At 41.1% G+C, this 20,926-nt stretch overlaps 1 protein-coding gene across 1 annotated transcript in view; it reads left to right on the top strand.

The window, feature by feature from the left end:
• The first annotated feature begins 3,180 nt into the window (after positions 1 to 3,180).
• Positions 3,181 to 20,926, top strand: part of LOC146388881 (trinucleotide repeat-containing gene 6A protein-like) — a 59,284-nt gene continuing 41,538 nt past the window's right edge. Inside the window, exon 1 of the mRNA XM_084926440.1 lies at positions 3,181 to 3,424. The gene's annotated coding sequence lies outside the window, so the exon portion shown is untranslated. The remainder of the gene's footprint in view (positions 3,425 to 20,926) is intronic.

A 20,926-nucleotide genomic window follows, 5' to 3' on the forward strand; every position in this document is an offset into this window, starting at 1 on the left:
ACTACAAACATATAAAGTATATGAAAGTTAGTATTTGCCTTCTAGTATATTGTACAAACTTTGTACAATATACTATCATGTTAGTACAATGAAAACATGAAAAGTATATTGTATTTGTTTAACTATCTGTATTGTATCCCCAGGTCTCTAATATACTCAGTCCTAGTTAACGTTTCCACCCTGCGGCCTTGGCTGCTAACACAAGAGGCTAGGCTGTTCCTATCACTGTGAGCACGCTAGCATGCTAAAATAGCCAAACTGATATTACTCGTCCTTACTTTAAAATATTCTAAATAAAGTTTTCTCTTCCATCACAGTCAAACGTGTCTATTTAATATATTATTATTATTCCTTTTATTACCTCTGGCGAGCTGTGTATGTTGAGCATCCATTATTTCAGCCGCTAAAGGCGGTCAGGTGACTTAAGGCTGGAGCACAGGGCAGGTAGGTTGATTTATGGTTTAAATTCTCCGCTTAAACAGTCCCTGTGAATTAACTTAGTGAATCTGTCAAAGTAAAGAATCTGTACAGAGCTTTGGTGGTCTGTTATTTTTGCTTGGAGTTTGTTTAGCTGTTTAAAAGTGAGTCGGTCACATTGGAGCCTTAAGAACAGCTGTATGTAGACAGCCATATTTCTCTTTAATTATCTACCAGTACAGGAGACTCTGTTTTCTTCCTTTTTTAGTTAAGAGTTTGAGGGAAGTTGGTCTGTCCTTATTTTGTCATATCAGTCAGTGTAGCACTACCACTGTCAGATCCAGGGCTTAGACTGTTGCAAAACTAGAAACTAGTGGAGCATGGTGGCTCTTTTCAACACAAATGAAATTTAAAGGCTCATATTTATGCAACTCATTAAGTTGTAGAGGTATTAAGGTGACTTGTTTGTTTTCTCTAGCTCAGGGGTGGAAAACATTGTTTTAGTTCTTGGGCCACATACAACCTGTTTTGTACAAGTAATAATGTTTAAAGGGGGTTGTATCAACTAATGCAAAATAAAAAAAAACCCAATCCCGTCTCTTATTACCTTAAAAATTTGCCAGACAAATAAAAGCATTATTTCTTATTCAGTGATCGAGTAAGAAAACAGGTGGTGGATATATTTCAAGTAAATTTTGAATCAACTTTTTTAAAAATCTAAATGAATTGAATTAATTGACCATCAAACCACATTTGAAAGGTACAAACATTTCACATGTAGATCTTTTGTAACTAAACATCTGGTATTTCATGTCTTAATGATTCAAACAACTAGTCTCAGTTAGAAATACTCGGACATTTCCCCTCCTGTAGAAATGTTTCACACATTACAATGGGTCACATGGGTCGGGTTAGACAAATTGTTGGGCATGTTCTGGCTCCCAGGCTGTATATTTGACACCCCTGAGCTACAGTCTAAGAAAGGTTGGCCAATGTGCATTTAGGTCAGAAAGATTTGTGCTAATTGCTGACGGTTGTGTGGAGCATTATCTGCAATACTTATGCAGAAAATGAAAAGTTACGAGCCCTGCTGGTCTCTGTCCAGGACAGTCTTCTCAAGAGCGACTCCTCCTGGTTAAGTAAAGCATTTGAGTATGTCCTTCAAACAGTTCTTTAAATGTGAGTGTAACATGTTTTCCAGATGTCTTTCTCTTTGGTGTGCAACCTGGCACCTCTGTCCGAATGTTCTAGTGCTTGTAACGTTATCTGAAAATCAAATAGTTGCTCTGCACTTGTGCAGTCCTGTGCAGAACTCTTGAGCCACCTCTTATTTCCTTATATTTAGTTTCTAAGGAGCCAGACTTTCTTATTTTTTAAGTGCAGTCTTGAGCAATAGTTCTCCAGCTTTCTGAAAGTTTTTCTTTGGACAATGGCTCATTGTTCACTCATTTATTTAACATAAATTCCTGAAGACTACTTAAAAAAATTAGGAGAAGGTTGACTAAGAGAGCTCAGGTTGTGTTGAAGAATAAAGATGGTCGTACCAAACTCAGTTTTTTTCTTATATACTATATTTAAATGTGATTTTTGCACGTTTTAATAAATCACTAAACCTACTGTTCATTTGAAGGGTGACTCAGGACTTCAGCAGAGTTCTGAAAACATTTATCAAGGCTGTCACGATGAATGATCATTTGCTATTAAATCTGAAATGTGGATTGAATTATCCCTGGAACAGGACACTCTCTTTGTCTTTGCACCGTTGCATGTTGTCTTCTCCCCGCTCCAGTTCCAAGTAGCCAACCTCTCACCCAGCTGACCAGAGACTCGCTTCCCCTCCACTCATCTGTCTACTTTGCCTACATTACCAGGTAAAGATGCTCACACTGAACACAACAAATACTATTTTTTCCCCCAACTTTACTTCCTAGTTGCACAACAACCCTCCCTTTAAAAAGCACTTGAATCAAAGCAGGAGCCAAACACAGTTTTATGGAGAACAAAGGCATGCTAACGAAGTCGCTGTTTGGACAGGTTGGTGGTTGTCCGCCATGTTGGGTTTTCTTGTTAGAACAAATATGAAAGACATGCTCAATATGCATGATGTCTATGCTGGCGAGGGCTGTTGTGCTCACCGTGTGTGTGTGTGTGTGTGTGTGTGTGTGTGTGTGTGTGTGTGTGTGTTGATGGTTGAAGTGTATCCAAGCATTTCTTGCTTCATTAGCTCACTACAAGGAAAGACATGGCAGAGATCCAGGCTCTCTGTCTTTCTTTCCATCTCTTCTGTTTTACCGCTGTGAGAGTAATCACCCAGTGTTGTGCCAAGGCATGCTGGGATTGAACAGTGGAGATCGTGTGGGTGTGGGTGGGGGGTGCCCGACTTGGCTTGAGTCCAAGCTTCTGATGGAGGGATGCAAGGACACCCGAGGACGGTCGATAATCTGAAATACTTTCATAAGAGAAGACGTCCTCTTCTGTTGGCTTGTTGTGTGCTGCTGCATGACCTCCAAGGTGGCTGCTGTCACGTGTGCAACATCTGCGTTTGCATTTATTAACCCTCAAACTTCACTGCATCTTTTTTTTTAACCGCCAAATATAAAATGTGCACGTTTGTCTGCAAAAATGGGGGGTGTGAGACTGCATCTGTGCATGAGGAAAGCAGACGCACTGACATATGCACAGAGAGACACATCAGACAGTGAGAAAGACAAAAACAGAGCAGCACGGTGAGAGAGGCAAAAAGACAGACGCACAAGGATTCACACAGACGCAGCAAAAAAGTGGGTGGCAGACTAAGATGTAAGGAAAAAAGGAAAGTGACCGGCGCATAAAGGCTCATAAAAAATGAGACATGAGACAGACAGAGAGGTGCTGATGCCAGACAGACACACACACAACGCTCCAGGCAGGCAGAAGGACGGACAGACAGACAGACAGGTGGACCCTGTAGCAATCAAGAGCAACATCCTGCTCCTCCTCTCCCAGCGTGGCGTGGATCAGAGCCGAGGTACGCTTTTTTTTTTCACATTTATTTCTCAGCAGTCTTGAGTTCTCCGTTGTCCCGCCGTCTGCTGCGCTTCTTTTCTTTTTGTTTTGGCTGTTTTTCTTTGTTTCTTTCTGTCTTTCGTCTGCGCTTCCTGCCCTCCTTTGTGCCCGCGATGAGTGCCGACGTCTCAGGGCGCTGTGCCAGCACTGCCGGATGAAGACCAGGCTGTGCGTACCCGTGTGTGTGTGTATGTGTGTTGGTGTATACAGATTGGCTTGTTTTGGTTCATCGGCAGCTGTAAACACTTGTTTGTGGCGTTACACGGATGTGCCTATTGAGCAGAGGACCCACTGCCAGCCTACACTTTCATGTAATTAAGACCGAGTCTTTACTAAGCAGAGAAATGCAAATAAATAGTTTTTAGAAACAAAGCAAAGCGAAGATGAGGCAAAAAAGTGAAACATTCACTCTTTGCCGTCAGCGTGATGTTATAATTCTCGTAATACTTCATTGCCTCTGCAGTGTGAGGATTTTCCTGGAATTTGCTGTTTTAAATGAACTGCCAATCAAAATGTTCAGTGTCTTTGTCGAGTTTTATTTTAGTTTTAATATCGTTTTAAGTCTCATAAATAATCTCTATATTTATGGAAGGCAGTAACACAAAATTGCAGCCACTGTGCCAACTAGAAAGGAAACATCTCTGAATGTATCCCTGCTAAGTTGTGCTCATTTGCAACTCCATAACTTCCATCATAGGTCCTTTACGTGTGGGAAACCAAGCTTTTATAGCCACCCTACCTTTAAAACAGACTTTGGATAAGTCTTCATCTTTGCAGAGAGATTTCGAAGAATCCAAAAAACTAACAGTGTGTAGACCCACAGCGATGACACTGTGCAGGAAGAATGCTTATTGGTTGAAATGTCAGCTTAAGCAAGAAAGGGAACTTCAGTGGAGTTCAGCGCAAAGAGGAAGACGCACATAAAAATAATCAAAGATGTAAAAAAATTTGTTTTTTACGCATCACTGCAACTTTGAATGCATAACTTCTTTGTTCTCTACAGCAGAGGCTGAACCAAGGGGTCAACAACAGACCAAACACGAGCAAAAGTAGCTTACAACATCATAAGAAACATAAAACAAACCACACTCCTAAACAACAAAACGCCTCCTTTCAGTACAACTTGTGGCCCGATAACACAACATTTATTTAACATAATATTTGAATTAAACATCATTACTGCAGCACACAGACAGTTAATCAAACCTACAGACAAAACTGACTCCTTTGCTTCATGCTGTGTGTCTTTGTGGGTCATATTAGAAATATAAGTCATTAACTTCAAGGATACCTCCAAGTAGAAAAGACCTGTGGGATTCCTCATTATTTGAAACACTTGCCATGTTTAATTTGAACATTGTCACTGAACTCGTCTATATGTGACTAAAAATGAGGAAAAAGGTCAGTTTTAACTTAAAAAAAAAGTGACTTTCATTTAATAAATATATGGCATGTATCTTATACAGAAGTGGTACACAGATTATAAAGATTTTGTGCACATTGGTAAGACAACAAGGACATCATGTTGACCTACAGATGTTTTTTTTTAAGGCGTGAGGAAGCAAGTTTCCTATCTTTCAAGGTTGGATGGGGCAAACACGGAGTAAGAGTGTGGGATATTCCTGATACAGGCAAGCGGCTCATACAAATAAGTGGGGGGTTTTTTTACCTCTCAGCTGTAAATGGGTGATGGGCTATTGTTGTCACCCTGTAGGACAATGCATAAACGTATAGGTTTTATAAACTATAATGCCGAAAGTATTTGTTCATCTATTCAAATCATTGAATTCAGGTGTTCAAATCACTTCCATGGCTACAGGTGTATAAACACATGTACCTAACACATGCAGACTGCTTCTGCAAACATCAGTGAATGAATGGGTCGCTCTCATGAGCTCTATAACAAAGTGGATGGGCTTTTAAGTGGTAGTGTCATGGAGTCTTTTGACCCAGCATTTTGAGTTTCATGCCTTTTTGTATTATGATGTTCTTTGTGTTGTTTGTATAGTTTAGGCTTCAGTGAGTTCTGTTGATATTGAGTTCTGTTTCCTTATTTAGTTCTTGTCTGTCTAGGTTCCTCCCACGTCTGTGTCTTCCCCATTACGTGGGTTAGGGTGTCGTGTCTTCAGTGTGCGAGTCTGTCAAGTCCCCTGTGTTTAAGTCTCTCTCGCCCTTTGTGTGTCTCACTGATTTCTTTGTCTCCCTTTCTCTCCCATCGTGTCCCTCTTGTTCTCGCTCCCTCTCTTCCGTGTTCCCGTCTCATCCTCTCCTTAACTATCACCATGTCAAGTCTGTGTGTCTTAGTCCTCGACCTTTCTGTTTTATTTTGACAGTCTCATGTTCCATGTTCATTGTGTTTAATTTTGCTTCCCTGTGGCGTCATCTTCATTTGTATCAGCTATTTCCCTGTGTGTTTACACTTCCCCTGATCACCTCCTGTCTGTGTATAGTCTGTGAGTTTTCATTTATTCTTTTGAGTTCATGTTATGTTTCCATGCCTCCATGTTTCAAGGTTTTTCATGTTCAAGGTTTTATGTTCTTTGTCTCATGTGTTTAGGATTTAGTTTCTCCCAGTTTAGTTCTAGTTAGCTTTGCCTTAGTGTGCATCTGCCTTTTGTTTTGTGCATGTTTCCCAGCCAAAAATAAACGGTTCGCCTTTTGTTAAATTATATTTTTCCTCCTCTTTCCACACGGTCTGCCAGCGCAGACTGTGACAGGTAGGCCATGTAGCGAGGTCATCGGATGCTTAGCACTATGTGCCTCGCCTGAGGCATAGTGCCCTCACACTTCATGTGACCTTCAAATTAGCTCAAGAAAAGTATGTAGAGAGCTTCATGGAATGGGTTTCCATGGTTGAGCAGCTGCATCCAAGCCTTACATCATCAAGGGCAATGCAAAGCATCGGATACTTTGCATTGGATGCAGTGATGTAAAGCATGCTGCCACTGGACTGTAGAGCAGTGGAGACGTGTTCTCTGAATTGAAGAATCACACTTCTCCATCTGGCAATCTGATGGACGAGTCAGGGTTTGCCAGGAGAACGGTACTCCACCAAGTGTAAGGTTTGGTGGAGGGACGATTACGGTGTTAGAGTTGGATGTCTCGAGACCGGTCTTGGTCTCAGTCTCGAGACCACTTTTACGTGGTCTTGTCTTGGTCTCGACGGACTTTGGTCTTGGTCTTGGTCTCGGTCTTGGTCTCGTCTCGACTTGGTCTCAGTCTCGGTCTTGGTCTTGTCTTGGTCTCGGTTTAGGCGGTCTTGACTGCAACTCTAAACGGTGTGGGGTTATTATTCAGGAGTTGGGTTTTGACGCTTAGTTTCAGTGAAATGAACTCCCGATGCTTCAGCATACCAAGACGCTTTAGACAATTTCATGGTCCCAACTTTGTGTAAACATTTTGGGGATGGTCCCTTTCTGCACAGTCCATAAAGACATTAATGAGCAAGTTTGGTGTGGAAGAACTTGACTGGCCTGCACAGACTCCTGACCTCAACCCAACAGAACATCTTTGGGATGAATTAGACTGGAGACCCGGGGTTTCTCATCCAACATCAGTGTCTGACCTCACAAATGTGCTTCTGGAAGAAAGGTCAAAAATGCCCATAAACACTGTTAAACCTTGTGGAACTTATATCTGCATCCGCTGGGGCGACATCATAATAAACTCTATAGATTAAGAATGTGATCTCACTCAAGGTCATATGTTTGTAAAGGCTGATATTTTTGACAATATAGTGCAGGATCTAATCTGAAAAGTCTGGCAGAGATAAATATGTATGTTGTTTATATCAATCACACAGTCTGTTAGTCCCTTCCAGAGTAAAGGAAAACAACAAAACCAAAGCATTATGGTACTGTGTTTAAAGTAGCAGAAACTCTCAAGCTGCTCTAATCTACTGTGCGTGATCACGTAATCAAGAAGAAAGCACATCATTCATAAGCGGTTTGCTGTTAAGTGAACTTTGTACGAGAAAGAAAGGAATAAGTGGAGCATTGTGGAGGAAACACCGATGATATCTGGGGGGTGAGAGGTTGGTCAGCTGCTCCAAAAAACTGTCAGCAATTCTGTGCCTTTGCACAAGGACTCAGGCTCATTATCACACAAACACACACACAGACAGTGAGTGGGCCCTTTGACTCCTCACAGTTTGCCGCTGATCAACTGGCCTCCAGAAGATAGGAGCACAGAGGGTTTCTTTCAGCTATTACAGGACTTTCCTGTCGGTGAAGTTGTGGTTTTTCCAGTCGCTGGCATCATGTTTGATAGCCTCTAGTGGAGAGTTGCAGCTTAAAACCCCCCAAAACAAACTATCACTCAGATGACCCTCTTGTCCTTCACGTGGATTTATGGTGGTGAAAGGTTAAGCATAAATCAAAAATACACATGTGGCTGTCAGGGCGGTTCATTAAAAGTTCTCAATTGATGTGTCTGTACTTTCTATTTTTATCGGTTAGTCGTGCCTTCCTCTGTCTGTTTAATGAAGGCAGATATTTTGCCGTCAGTAGGGGAATGCATTTGTGCGTAACACTGTGTGCAATTATGCGTACATGCACATTTCTGTGAGTAAAGCCTGTATGCTATTTGTCATTTATAATGTGTCCTGTGCCTCGCTGTGCTTGCGCAAGTGTTTGTGTGTGTTTGTGTGTCTGCGTTCCTGCCTGGCCCCATCTGTGACCAGAGCTGTGTGCAGAATAACAATGAGAGTCTCAGGCTACCCAGACTCTGTGTGTGTGTGGGGGGGGGGTGTTTGTGTGTGTGTGGGTCCCTTGGCCGAGAGCTGGTGTTGCCCTGTTGAGTTAAATAAGAGATTTAAATCCCACCTCTCCTTTCTTCTCCTCACACGCATGCACAGAGACCTTCAGTGCAAAGGTCTCACTTTTTGATTCAAGAGTGTGTGACTATGTGAGCAGTTGCATGTAGAATACATGTTGTTTTGCATGCTTCATCCCATCAGTAATAAATACCTGCTGAAGTTTTTCAAAGTTGCACAAGTTTGCTTTGTGAAAGAGCTTTTTTATTCATGGCACACTTGCAAACTGGAGCTATTTTCCCACCCCTGTTGTGTTAATGCTACTTAACGTCATGTGTTCATGGGCTTTGATATAAACTGAAATGCAGAAAACTGAGCCCAGATATGCAGAGTTACTGAAGCTGCTTTAAAAATGATTGAATATCGTGGTTTAATTAATGAAAATGCTTCTGTTTTGCTCTCAGGATGCCTTCGAATATTCACAGCTCAGTGATGAGGAGTGGAATTGCTGAATTTGTTTTATTATAACAAACTAGAACCAGTAGATGCTCAGTGGATGAATCAAAAAGTTAATTCAAAATGATATCTCCTCATGGCTAAGATATCAGTTGCTTTGGAGCTTTTATTGAATGCTTAAATGTACATTTCTTTTTCCGAGCACACAAGAACAACTTCTTGAGCATATTGACCTAAAAGTTTAGAATAGCCACCGATGCTGATCGCTGCTTGCACTCTTTTAAAGGCAGAATATTTTTTGAAAAGTGCACGTGAAAGGAAGAGGAAGAGAGTTGAAAATAGTAGGTGACTGTTTAAATACCTTTAGGTGTGTGTGTGTGTGTGTGTGTGTGTGTGTGTGTAAGGCGAGGTAATCGGATGAATCAGTCTTTCCTGAAGGAGTGCACACATCATGCATATGTATTAACCCCCCTTTTGTCACGTTGTTGATTTGTATGTTTAACACACCAGAGGGCAGACTGACAACTGTGCTGTCTAGACACCTTATTTATGGTTGTGTGTGTTTGTGTGAGTGTGAGAGAGTGAGAGAGGGGCAGTGTGCGCTCTTACAGACCACAACTCTTTGCTCAGGCTGCTCTTTCCCACATACACAAGTTTTGAGGTACAACGTGTTCTCCTTCCTGATTGTAGAGAGATAGAAGAGGTTCAGGCTAGTCTCCGAAGTTTGTGTTGTGAGTTCTCCCTTGTCATCCATTTTTAGATGCTAGTGTGTGTGTGTGTGTGTGTGTGTGTGTGTGTGTGTGTGTGTGTGTGTGTGTGTGTGTGTGTGTGTGTGTGTGCACTTGAAAGAAATCACCCAGTATGAAAGGCTCTTCCCCTGAGTGTAATGCGTGTGTGTGTATGTTTGATGTGTACATTCCTCTGTACTCCTGATTGGGTGAGTGTGCAGCACTCTGTTTAATTTGTATGTCCATGGCAACACCTCATTATCTTGCAGAGGGGATGAAGTAGGGAGGTTGTGGGAATTATGTAAATTGGCGTGCCGTCTTGTCATCAGAATAAAGATGGTCCAAAAACATTATGACACACACACAATCATGTGCTTTCTTTCTCTCTCTCTCACTCACACACACACACACACACACACACACACACACACACACACACACACACACACACACACACAATCATGTGCTTTCTCTCTCACGCACACATGCACAGAGGACATTGTTTTTTATTAAACATTTTTGGTGTGTTTGTATTCAACAGGAATATTTTCTTTTATAATATAATATAGCAGTTTATACTATTTTCCTGACCTTTTTTGTCCTTGGCTGGAATAACACTGGGAGGCAGCGCATATCTAATGTGCATTAATCTACCTTAAACTAAGCTGTCAGGGCAACTCGGTCAGAGTTGGTGTACAGCATAACCAATGCGCAGACCATAAGCCCAGCACCATGCCACTGCTGACCTTGTATGACCTTGAAGCAAAGATCATACCATGGAAGGAGCAGTTCATGGTTGAGGTTAGTCTTTGCTGACACTATTGGCCTTTTTTCACTAGTAGCTACTCGGGTCGGCTCAATTCAACTCAGTTTTTAGGGGTTTTCCATTAGGTAATATACCTGGTACCAGGTATTTTTTTTAAGTAACTCCTCAGCCGGGATTCCAAGCAATCTGAAAATTTGTTGCGCAAATGTGACATCAACAGACTGCATGCCACTGATTGGCCAATCATTGGCGTCACTCGATGAGTCATGAGAGCATCTCCTTCATGAAAAATCAACCCCCCTTTTCCCCCCTTTTTTTGAAACCTACACAAAACCCAACAGTCCTCCCGAGACTGACAAAAAGCCATAGAGTGAGCAGCAGGTATGCCATCCCCCCCAACGTCCTCCATTGTAGTCTTGTGTTTGTGTCACAAACATGTGGCCACACTTTCAGCCATGAGGTCTATAATGATCCCTTGCACAGTAAGTTATACTTAATTGTAACAGAAAATGACTGAAACCAAGTCAAGTTGAGCTGAGTAGGTAATAGTGGACTAAAAGCGCAAGTGTGCCTCTCCTCCATAGATCTTCTGCTTTCTGGATGTTGACCTCCGGAGTGACCAAATTTTCGGCTAACAGCTGTATGGGATTCACTTTGTTGGTGCAAAAATGCAATTTTTATGCCTGTCAAACTGTCGTCTTTGGGTTTTTAAAAATAATTCAACTACAAATATGGGAACCAATTATATGATTTCACAACAGTCTGCCAGTAACAAAGTGCATAAATTACAATTTTACAATTTACAATACAATTCAGAATTGTTTCTTTGCTAAGTTATGTGTAAACACAGCACTGGTGCAGCCTCTGAGGTAGGTGCCTTTTTCACGCCCAACTGAGTCATAGGTCCGTGTTGAGCAACCTAAGAAACAAAAGCCTCTGAAAATGGTCAAGTACAAGGACAAGACTGTAAGTGAGTGAAAAGCAGTCAATGTCCAACGAAAACCTTTAAAAGACCTTCAGAAAGCCTTAAAAACAATCACAAGAATGTCTGGATCCTTGGAAGAAAAATATACAGACATGAGAAGTGACACATCCAAAGGAACGTGTCCACTTTGCGAATGAGGTTTTCACAAGGATCCAGTGTTCAGGCCACATGCCGTGATTAGTCGATTAGTGCATTGATCTGTGTCTGATGTTTTAGTATATACAGATGATGGGCCGCTCTGGGCTGTCACTGTATTTGAGGCCTTTATGTTGTTTACCGTTCCTGCCTTTCCTCGCAGATGATGAGCGAGAGGCACCCTGAACAGGTCGACACTCCTTCACAAAGAGACAGACGACTACAACGGTCACACCCACACCTCTTTTATGCCAGTTCAGGATATTTTGCTCAGAATCATGTAGCACTTGAGTGGGTACCATGGTCAGGGCCATTTCTTTTTTTCTTGATAGCAAACACAGCTATCCTCAAAGCGATGCTGAAATTTAACAGCTCATTAATCTTACATGAATCAGTGTGCTTTTTGTAGCATTTCCAAACGCAAGTGAAAATGAATAACTCCCTCTTCTCCTCCTCTTTCAGTTCAGCAGCTTAAATTGTAAACTTAACAAACCCTCACCTTCATCTCACCCTCTCTCCTCCGTGTCTTATTTTCTGTCGCTTTCAGTCTCCATTTCTAATCTGCACTCATTTTGTCCTCTGTGCTCACTGAGATGTGAAACCCGCACAGTCCCTTCCCCCTGTTATTCTCCCTTCCTCATGCACTGTTTTTCTTTTTTTTTTTTCTGTCTTTTTTGCCTCTGTCTCACTCTCGACTGTCATTTCTGGTCTTTTGTTTCTGGTGAAATTACCAACTGCCGTTTGGCATCAAGCCGGAAAGCTGCCAAGATGGAAAAAGAAACACACACAGATGCACACACATCAGAAAGCTTTCTACTCTATGTACATATCTGCCAGTCAGGTCTCGGTTTATATCAACATTATTCGTGTAAAGCATGAATACCTTTAATATAACGTCCTATTATAAATTCTCACAGCTCAGGGTTCATATTCACAGAAATGTTTACTGAATCATAAATAAACAGAAATCTCTGACAGGTCTCAGGTTCAGTGTCACAACACCTCCTACACAATTTCTTTACCAACCAGTCAGGTGGAGGCCTCAGTCAGCTCCTCGGGAACGCTCCATCTTGAGCCTGACTGACAGAAACCTCTCTGTCGTCAACCTGGTGACTAATTTTAGCTTACTGTGGAAGTTCTCATCTTCATGTGCTTTTTATATTTAAAAATAATAATAACAAGCACACAAATGTGTCAGACCACTCCAATTCATGGAAGTCATTAAAGCACGCTCGCTTCTGTTCTTCATCAGCATTACAGTTAATCATAAATTGGGGGGTCGTGCCTGTAGATTCTTTGTGCTCAAACTGAGCCCAAGCTAGAAGCCTGTGCGTGACCCTGCTAACAGACGACATGATGTTAAAATTAGTGTTTGTAGTATTTGTAGAGGTCAGAGGAAAACAAAAGCAACTCAAATAATCACTTATTACAATCAAGGTATGCAGAAGAGCATCTCTGAACACAACCGACCGGCTACAGCAGCAGAAGACCACACAGAAACCGAAAACTGTTTGCATGGGGTCACCAAAATTGGACAATAGAAGGTTAGAAAAATTTCACCTGGTCTGATGTCGGTGTAGTGGTGTGGGGAATATTTTCTTGGCACACTTTGGGTCCCTTAGTAGCAAGTGAGCGTAGTTCAAATGTATGATTATGACTTTATGACTACAGTGTACCTATCTTCTAATAGCTGCTTCTAACAGGATAGCACAGCACGTCACAACACTCAAACACGTTAAACATACAGAGTGACGGTAAGTGATCTGTACTCAAGTGGCCTCGACAGTCACCAAAACTCAATCCAATAGAGCACCTTTGGGATGTGGAGGAGCAGGAGATTTAAATCATGGATGTGCAGCCAACAAATCTAGCAGTTGTGCGATGCGATCATCAAAATCTCAGAGGAACGCTATGAGACAAAGAATTAATGCAGTTCTGAAGGAAAAAATGGGTTCAGTACTAACAATCTGTACCTAATAAAGTGGGTGCATTTTAGATACTGCTCACCATGTGCTGCGATGTTTCCTTCTTACAGCAAGACTAAAGAGTAAATTTATGGAGGATGAAACTATTTCAGTGAACTGTTTGCTTGTTTAGGTGATCTTACATGTTTAGAAGGTACTGCACTAGTTCAGTGTTGTGCTTCTGGAGCGTTGTTTCAGAAGGTGGATACACATTTGTGCTAAGAATTAATCCATTCTTCTTTTCAAAACCTGAGAACGTTAATCATGGTTACATTATTACAATGTAACCTTTTTTGTCTTTTTTCTTTTTTAAGCCAAATTATTTCAAAATGATTTGTAACAATTATGTTAGATCTGACATTAGATTATAGAAAACCCTGTATATCCACAAGCCTTATGCACAAAGTATATTTGCTGTGTCTGCGTTAGTCTGTCTTTTTCTAATTGGTTAGAATCATGTTTTACCTGTACACTCACAGGGCTAATCATTTCAACTGTCAGACCAACAATGATCTAAATATAGATACTAATAAGTCTTTTAATTAGTCATTTTGAGAAGATAAACAACACCCAGAAAAAATACCTGTAAATCTTCATCAGAGATCTTTCTCACTTTGAGTGTGTGTGTGTCTGTGTGTGTGTGTAGAGTTTCTGTCTGCATGACTTATTCATAGTGGCATAGAATTACTGTCAGGTCACACACACACACACACACACACACACTCAATGATTCAAACTTCTACATATCCTCCCTCCTCTTCTACACACAAACTTTTATTGTCTCACACACACACACACACACAGGGGCCTTCACAGTGTGGAGGATTAATAATGTGAATAATGAGGTTTTGTTGTAAGGCTACTCAAGATGGAGGAAAGGGGGTAAAATAGGACGAGGTGAACTGACGAAGAATGAAAAGAAAAGGCTGGAATGAAATGGGAGATATTGTTCATTACAACCACACTGTATTTTATTTATTTTTTTTACTTAATCAAAGCAGTTTCTCATGGATGACTCATTTCACTTTCAAACCAGTAAACCCACAAGCCTCTTCTCGGTTAAGTTTAAAATAACAATCCCCCATAGAGTGATTCATGAAGGACATTATTTTTTCTGAGAGTTTGAGGAAAAAGGTCAATACCGTGTCGGTGCAATAAATAAGAAGCTGTAGCCAGGAGTTGGTAAGGGGAAATAACTGGCCTGCTCTCTCTGGAGTAAAAAGTATATCTAACAGAAGCTCTGAAGTTCAGCTGCTAATACTTTCTTTAATCTTTAGTCCAGTTTAGTTCTTTTTGCTTAGACTGCTGGCAACTTCATGTTTAACAAGCAGCTATGAGCTTTGTCTTTCCTCTCCTCTAACGCTTTGCCAGGAAGCAAATAATAAACAGCTGCCAAACTGCTAAGCTGACATGTAAATACAAACTCAGTTGTGATGGAACACAGTGAACAGATCAGATATTTGAACTGAGATATTTTACTATTTCATGAGAAGTATGATCTCTTTTTTAAATGGTCTAAAAAAGTTGGATCGGGGGTAACAAAAGGCTGATACTTAAAGGAAAAGCTGGAGGAGTTAATTGGCAACAGATCAGTAACGTGACTGGGTGTACCAAAGAGCATCTTTTTTTTCCATTAACATTGAAAATTCTCCCACCCTTCCCTCCCCTCAGGTTAAGAGTTTGGGTGTCATACTTGATAATACTCTCTCATTCCAGTCTCACATTAATTACATAACCCGGTCTGCTTACTTCCATTTACGTAATATTAACCGACTCCGCCCCTTCTTTACCCCCCATGCTGCTGCCATCCTTGTCCATAGTCTTATTACATCCCGTATTGATTACTGTAATTCCCTCCTATTTGGTCTCCCTAAAAGGTCCCTTCATAAACTCCAACTTCTTCAAAATTCTGCAGCTCGGATCATAACCCGTACTCCGTTAAGTGCTCATATTACCCCAGTTCTTCAGCAGCTTCACTGGTTGCCCATAGAAGCCAGGATAAATTTTAAAATCTTACTTCTTACATACAAGTGTATCCATAAATCTGCTCCATCATTTTTGTGTGACCTGCTCCATACCACCACTGTTTCCCGCCCTCTCAGATCATCATCTGCTATTCATCTTACTGTTCCATCCTCACACCTTATCACTATGGGGAACAGAGCTTTCAGTCGCTCTGCTCCTCGGCTCTGGAACTCTCTTCCTCCTGCACTAAGAAATATTGACTCCCTCTCCGTATTTAAGACACAGCTCAAAACACATCTGTTTAAACTGGCTTAATCGCTTCAATGCTGATTTTATCTGTTGTCACGCTCTGTTTTGTAATTTTAACTTATTTTATGTATTTTATGACTACTGTTCCTTTTATTAATTGTGTTTTTTGTAAGGTGACCTTGGGTTTCTGAAAGGCACCCTCAAATAAAATGTATTATTATTATTATTATTATTATTATTATTATCTTAGAGAGGCGGAGGTTCACCAATCTGGAAAAAAGGTGTATACAAATTGTGGAATAATTTCTGAATAATGTTCCTCAAGACAAAAAAAAAGTGAAGACTATGAATATCTCATTATCAACATTACAAGATAAAAGATTCAGAGAATCTGGAGAAATCTCTGTGTGCAAGGGACAAAGCCAAAAACCTCTGTCTTTGAGTCCACAGACAGTACTGCATTAAAAAAAACATGGAAATCACTTCCAGAAATCATTGTCTGTGAACACAGTTCACTGTGCCAGAGACAAATGCAGTTTACAGCTCTATCATGCAAAGAAGAAGAAGCCATATGTGAACACGATCCATCATCTCTGAGCCAAAGCTCATTTAAAATGCACTGAGCCAAAGTGGAAAACTGTTCTGTGGTCAGAGGAATAGAAATTAGAAATTATTTTTGGAGAAAAAAACATCAATCTGAGTCACTCAGTCTAAAAGCCTTCATCTCTGATGGTTTGGGGGTACATTAGTGCCTTTGGAACAGGCAACCGGCAGATGGACGCTGGAAGGTTTATACAGGTTTTAGAGCAACATATGCTTCCATCAAGATGGCATCTTGCATATTTCAGCAAGATGATGCTAAACTGTAGACGGCAGCTATAACAGCAGCATGGCTTTGCAGTGGAAGAGTCCAGGTGCCGAACTGGCCTGCCAGCACTCCAGACCTTACCAACAGAAAACATTTGGAGCATCAAGCAGACAAAGATGGGACCACAATCCTCTGAAAAGTCCAGCAGCTGGTCTCCTCAGTTCCCAGATGTTTACAGGCTATTGTTAAGAGTAGAGGATGCTACACAGTGGAAAACAATTTTTTTTTTTTCTTAAAATGTTACAATATCTCAGCTCAATTTACATTTTAAGCAGCATCCCAACTTTTTGGGTGGAATTTGGTTCGTAGAGGATATAAAAACTGACGTTCCCCCAAGACAAGGGTTTCTAAGTAAAAAATCACCTGCACTGTGCGTCTGTGTGGGTCAGTGCTGATCACCGGATCCTGGCGGCCGACCATCCGTCTCAGAGCGAAGAGAATAAAAGGAGGAATGAATATTTAAATGAGTTGGTCCATCACGATAAAACTAATCTGCATGGCTAACCAAAGGTCTTCTGCCAATTTAATGGGAGTGCGCGTGTGCGTATGCTTGTGCACCGTCCTGCAGAAATATGATGCACTGCATCTGGAACCTGCTCTGGTGTTGCCATGGTAATGCCCGTCACGCTGACAGGCTCCCGTTGCACACTTAAACACACACATACACACTTATACACACACACTTGCGCACACACACACACACACACACACACACATACGCACAGTGGTAATGAGAGACCGAGAGACTGGCAGCGTGCCAGGACAGTGTGCACACAGACCCCTCCCCCTCCCTCACCATGCGCTGGAATATTCTGAGCCCACACACACACACACACACACACACACACTTTGGACTGCTTGGACTGGCCCTGAATGGGGGTTGGAGGAGTGTGCGTAGATGCCAATCATCACAGTGAAAACATTTCTTTATTCTGGGGACTTTTAGAGCTTAAAAAATGGTTGTTGAGGGCTTTATGGTTTTGTAGGGTCCACGAGGTTACATTCTCCAACAGAGCAGTGCATAATAAAGAGCAGAGTTGGATTAGCTTTCTCTAACAGTGTTCAAAGAGTTAAAATCATTTACTCTCATAATGAGCTCTTTGCAGCTCTCTTGTCCACCCCCCCCCCCCCCTCATCTTTATCTACTACGTCTATCACTTTCCCCCCTCCCATCAAATCATTCCTCTCTTTGTCATTCACACTTTGAAGTGCAGTTTCACAGACTCGTTTTCTCTCTGTCAGCATTAACAAAAGACCAGCAGTGACTCTATCCGTGACAATGGTTTTCAGCTTAACCTGCATGCCACACACTGAATCGTGCCCTAACAGAGGAACTAAACAATGACTTTACATGACTAGCCAACTCCTTGCATTTAACCCATCCAACTCTTTTTAGCAATTGATTAAAAGTTCCTTTGTTTCCTTTTCTGTAAAAACAAAAATTAAGTTAAATTTTCAGTGTTAAAGTCGACAACTACAACTACTACAGCAGAGAAGCAAGGAGGTGTTAAAGGAGGAGTTTTGTACTAGGCATAAAAGGAATACTGGCAGTTTCCAGATTAAGACGGAAGTTGGAATTTCTCAATCAGAATTTAAATGTGGAATGTTCCCTCAGCTCGGATTTCCTTGGTTTGTGGGAGCAGCTCTATCAAGTTAAAAATCTAAGATGGTGGCACTGAACGTAAACAGTAGTAAAACTGTAAACCTTTTAGTCTGTACTGCCACTTTTGGGTATTTGTAACTCACTAAATAAGCCAAATGCAGAGGACTGACCAGGCTGTATGTGCTGTAGCAAACCCACCCCCCAGTTATGCTGTATTGCTAGTCATACAGCAAGCTAATCTTTGCTAAGAAACAAAACAAATCCTGATTTTTCTAGCTTTTCTCACTTACTATTACAACACATCAAACTTGGGAGTGACATTACTCCCCAGTTCCGACATCCAACTTCTGAGGTATCTAAAATGCAGGATAAGCGTTCACCATTGCTGACCAGGAGCACCACACTCATCATTCACATCGAGGTTTCATCAAAGCTGCTCAGCTCTTGACACCAGCCAGTTTCTCCACTATACAAGGTGTTCGCTAGGAGAATTGACTGTTCATTAATAACATAATATATCTCAGCCGTTGACATTCATTTCACTGCGCCTTTGTTTTCATGCAGCTGTGGCTCGGGAGTTGGAGCAGGTCGTCTACCAATCAATGTCAAAATGCGCTTGGGCGAGATACTGAGCCCAGTGCGTGATAGATGATGGTTAAAGTGAATGTGTTTGTGAATGAGTGAATCTCTGCGATCGTCCTTTGATGTTCTGTAAGAGTAGCAGAATGATGGGGTTAGTAGGAACTCATAGGTTTGTATCTGTAGTTTAAATCTATAAGTTCTGTACTTTCAAGAACTCTAATACAAATTTTAGATATTGATCTAAGCATGTATTCTCTGTGAACCTTGTAAGCACATCAGTGGTTTAAGCTGCATGTTCACAACATCGGTGCTATCACATTCCCAATAAGCTTTCTTAAACCTGATAATAAACCATAGTTATCCTAGTTTGGTCTGATTCCATGATACCATGTCATAATTGGCATTAAACATCTAAGACCTCAGTCGCATAAGCTTAGGGACTGGTTGGCGACCCCCTGACAGCTTCCATGTGCATTGGCTGACCAACTGGCAAGTGGTTGCAAGAGGTTGCAGGCTGTCACTCTTTGAACTCTCTCACAAGAGTGACTGGAGCACCAGAAACCTCGTTATGATTGCTTTGCTCACTATCGGGGTGCCAGAGTTCTCTGTAGTCTGCATAGAAGATGACAGCCTGCAACCACTTGGCAACCATTTGGGGAACACTTATTTTTCTCTAGCAACCAGTGGTTGCCCTACAGTTGCTAACCAGGAGGTTTTTACTAGTTCCTGCTGACTGAGCCTTAGCCTGTTGACTGAAGCCTAAGGACAATGGGAACGTCTCTAATTTTAGAAGTAACTGCTAAAGTAAGGAGATTATAGAATTCATTTTAAGAGGAACAAGGCTCTCACAAATTTTGCAAAACATCCAGGTATGTAAAGCACGCACCAGCTTCACTTTCTGCATCAGTTTTACTACATTGTAAATTTTGTAAAGCATTACTGACTTAATATTGATAGTTAGACATTATGCTGTTTTAAAGTATGCTGAAATTATAAATTAAATATGGGATGCCGGAGTTCTCTGTAGTTTACATAGAAGATGACAAGCCTGCAACCACTTGGCAACCATTTGGGGAACACTTATTTTTAACGAAATACAAAAATGATTAACCTTTTATTCAGCTCAGCTGTGACATGACTTATAAAATGACACTTAACCTCATTAACAGGTAAATACAGTGTAGTGGTGTCTTTGTCTTTATCTACTTGAGTGGGATTGAGTGATTTATAAACATAGGGCAGGTTGTAAACAGTAAACTTAACTTCAACATGAACTACTAAGTCACTGTGTTTGTGTGTTCTGTGATATTCCTCTGTGATATACCCAGAGGCCATACAATGCTTTTGTGTTTCCCTTGCTTTCAGTCTGTTTTTTAAGTTTTTTCGTGTGCGTATAAAAGGTCCGCAAAGTTCAAGAGCCCTGGACTTTGTATGTGTGCAGATGTATATGGCAAAGTTTACAACAGTGTTTGTATCTCGGTCCTGTGTCCCTTCTCTCTGCACAGAAAGCATGTACACCAGATGAATGACAATAAGACGAGTCAATCACTATTTCCTGTGACCACTGATCTGCATGAGTTCCTGCGGCAGTAAAGGACAGAGGCCAGCTTTGGATCAGTGATATGAATATAAATGAGGGGGAATTTAAATAAATGGGATACATTTGAATGTTTTATACTGTCATCCAGCACACTTATCAGGACTATCTGCATATTTAGGGCCTGGTGATGGATTGTTGGGACAAAAATGGAAAGATCGCCTGGAAATAATGTAGAAGTACCTGCTTTTATATATTGCACAATAACCTGTGTCTTGTGTGTTGTGCATGCAAAAGTCTGCAAGGGTAAATGAAAGTCATCTGTGTGAAGCGGCAAAACAGTTGATGGATTAGGTTGGTATTCAGATCGTTGTGTTGTGTGTGTGTGTTTGCATGTCTGCGTGAGCGCTCTGAGAGCTTGAAGGGGAGGATGAATGTTCAGGTAATTGGTTGAAGACCAGGTGTAATTTTAGCCTCAACAAATCCATTTCAGAGCTGGTACCCTGCTGGAGAGCCGAGACAGAGAGCGATGAGTAATAGACAGAAAGCCTTACATTGGATGAAGCAAAAATCAGATTTTTTGAACACTTTATTCTGGCAGCTCTATGCAATCAGCTCACAGTTCAGAGATCAAGGTAGAAAGAGAGAGACCTCTAAGGACAGGTATCAAAGGTCCCACGCCAGACTTAAAAGTTTTGAAACTGGACTTCTTCTTTTTTAAAAATCTGTATTCAGTTCTTCCAGTCACTCCAGTATTTTACTTTGGATTTATTTCAGCTTAGATAATTCTAATTTTAAAAAAATAATAATAATAATAAAAGAAAAGTGTCAGTGCAATATGTCAAAGATGTCAAGGTGGTTTTCTGTCATCAT

Source organism: Perissodus microlepis, chromosome 4 (genome assembly GCF_051167445.1).
Source record: "Perissodus microlepis isolate ML-2025 ecotype Zambia chromosome 4, ASM5116744v1, whole genome shotgun sequence".
Lineage (NCBI taxonomy): Eukaryota > Metazoa > Chordata > Actinopteri > Cichliformes > Cichlidae > Perissodus > Perissodus microlepis.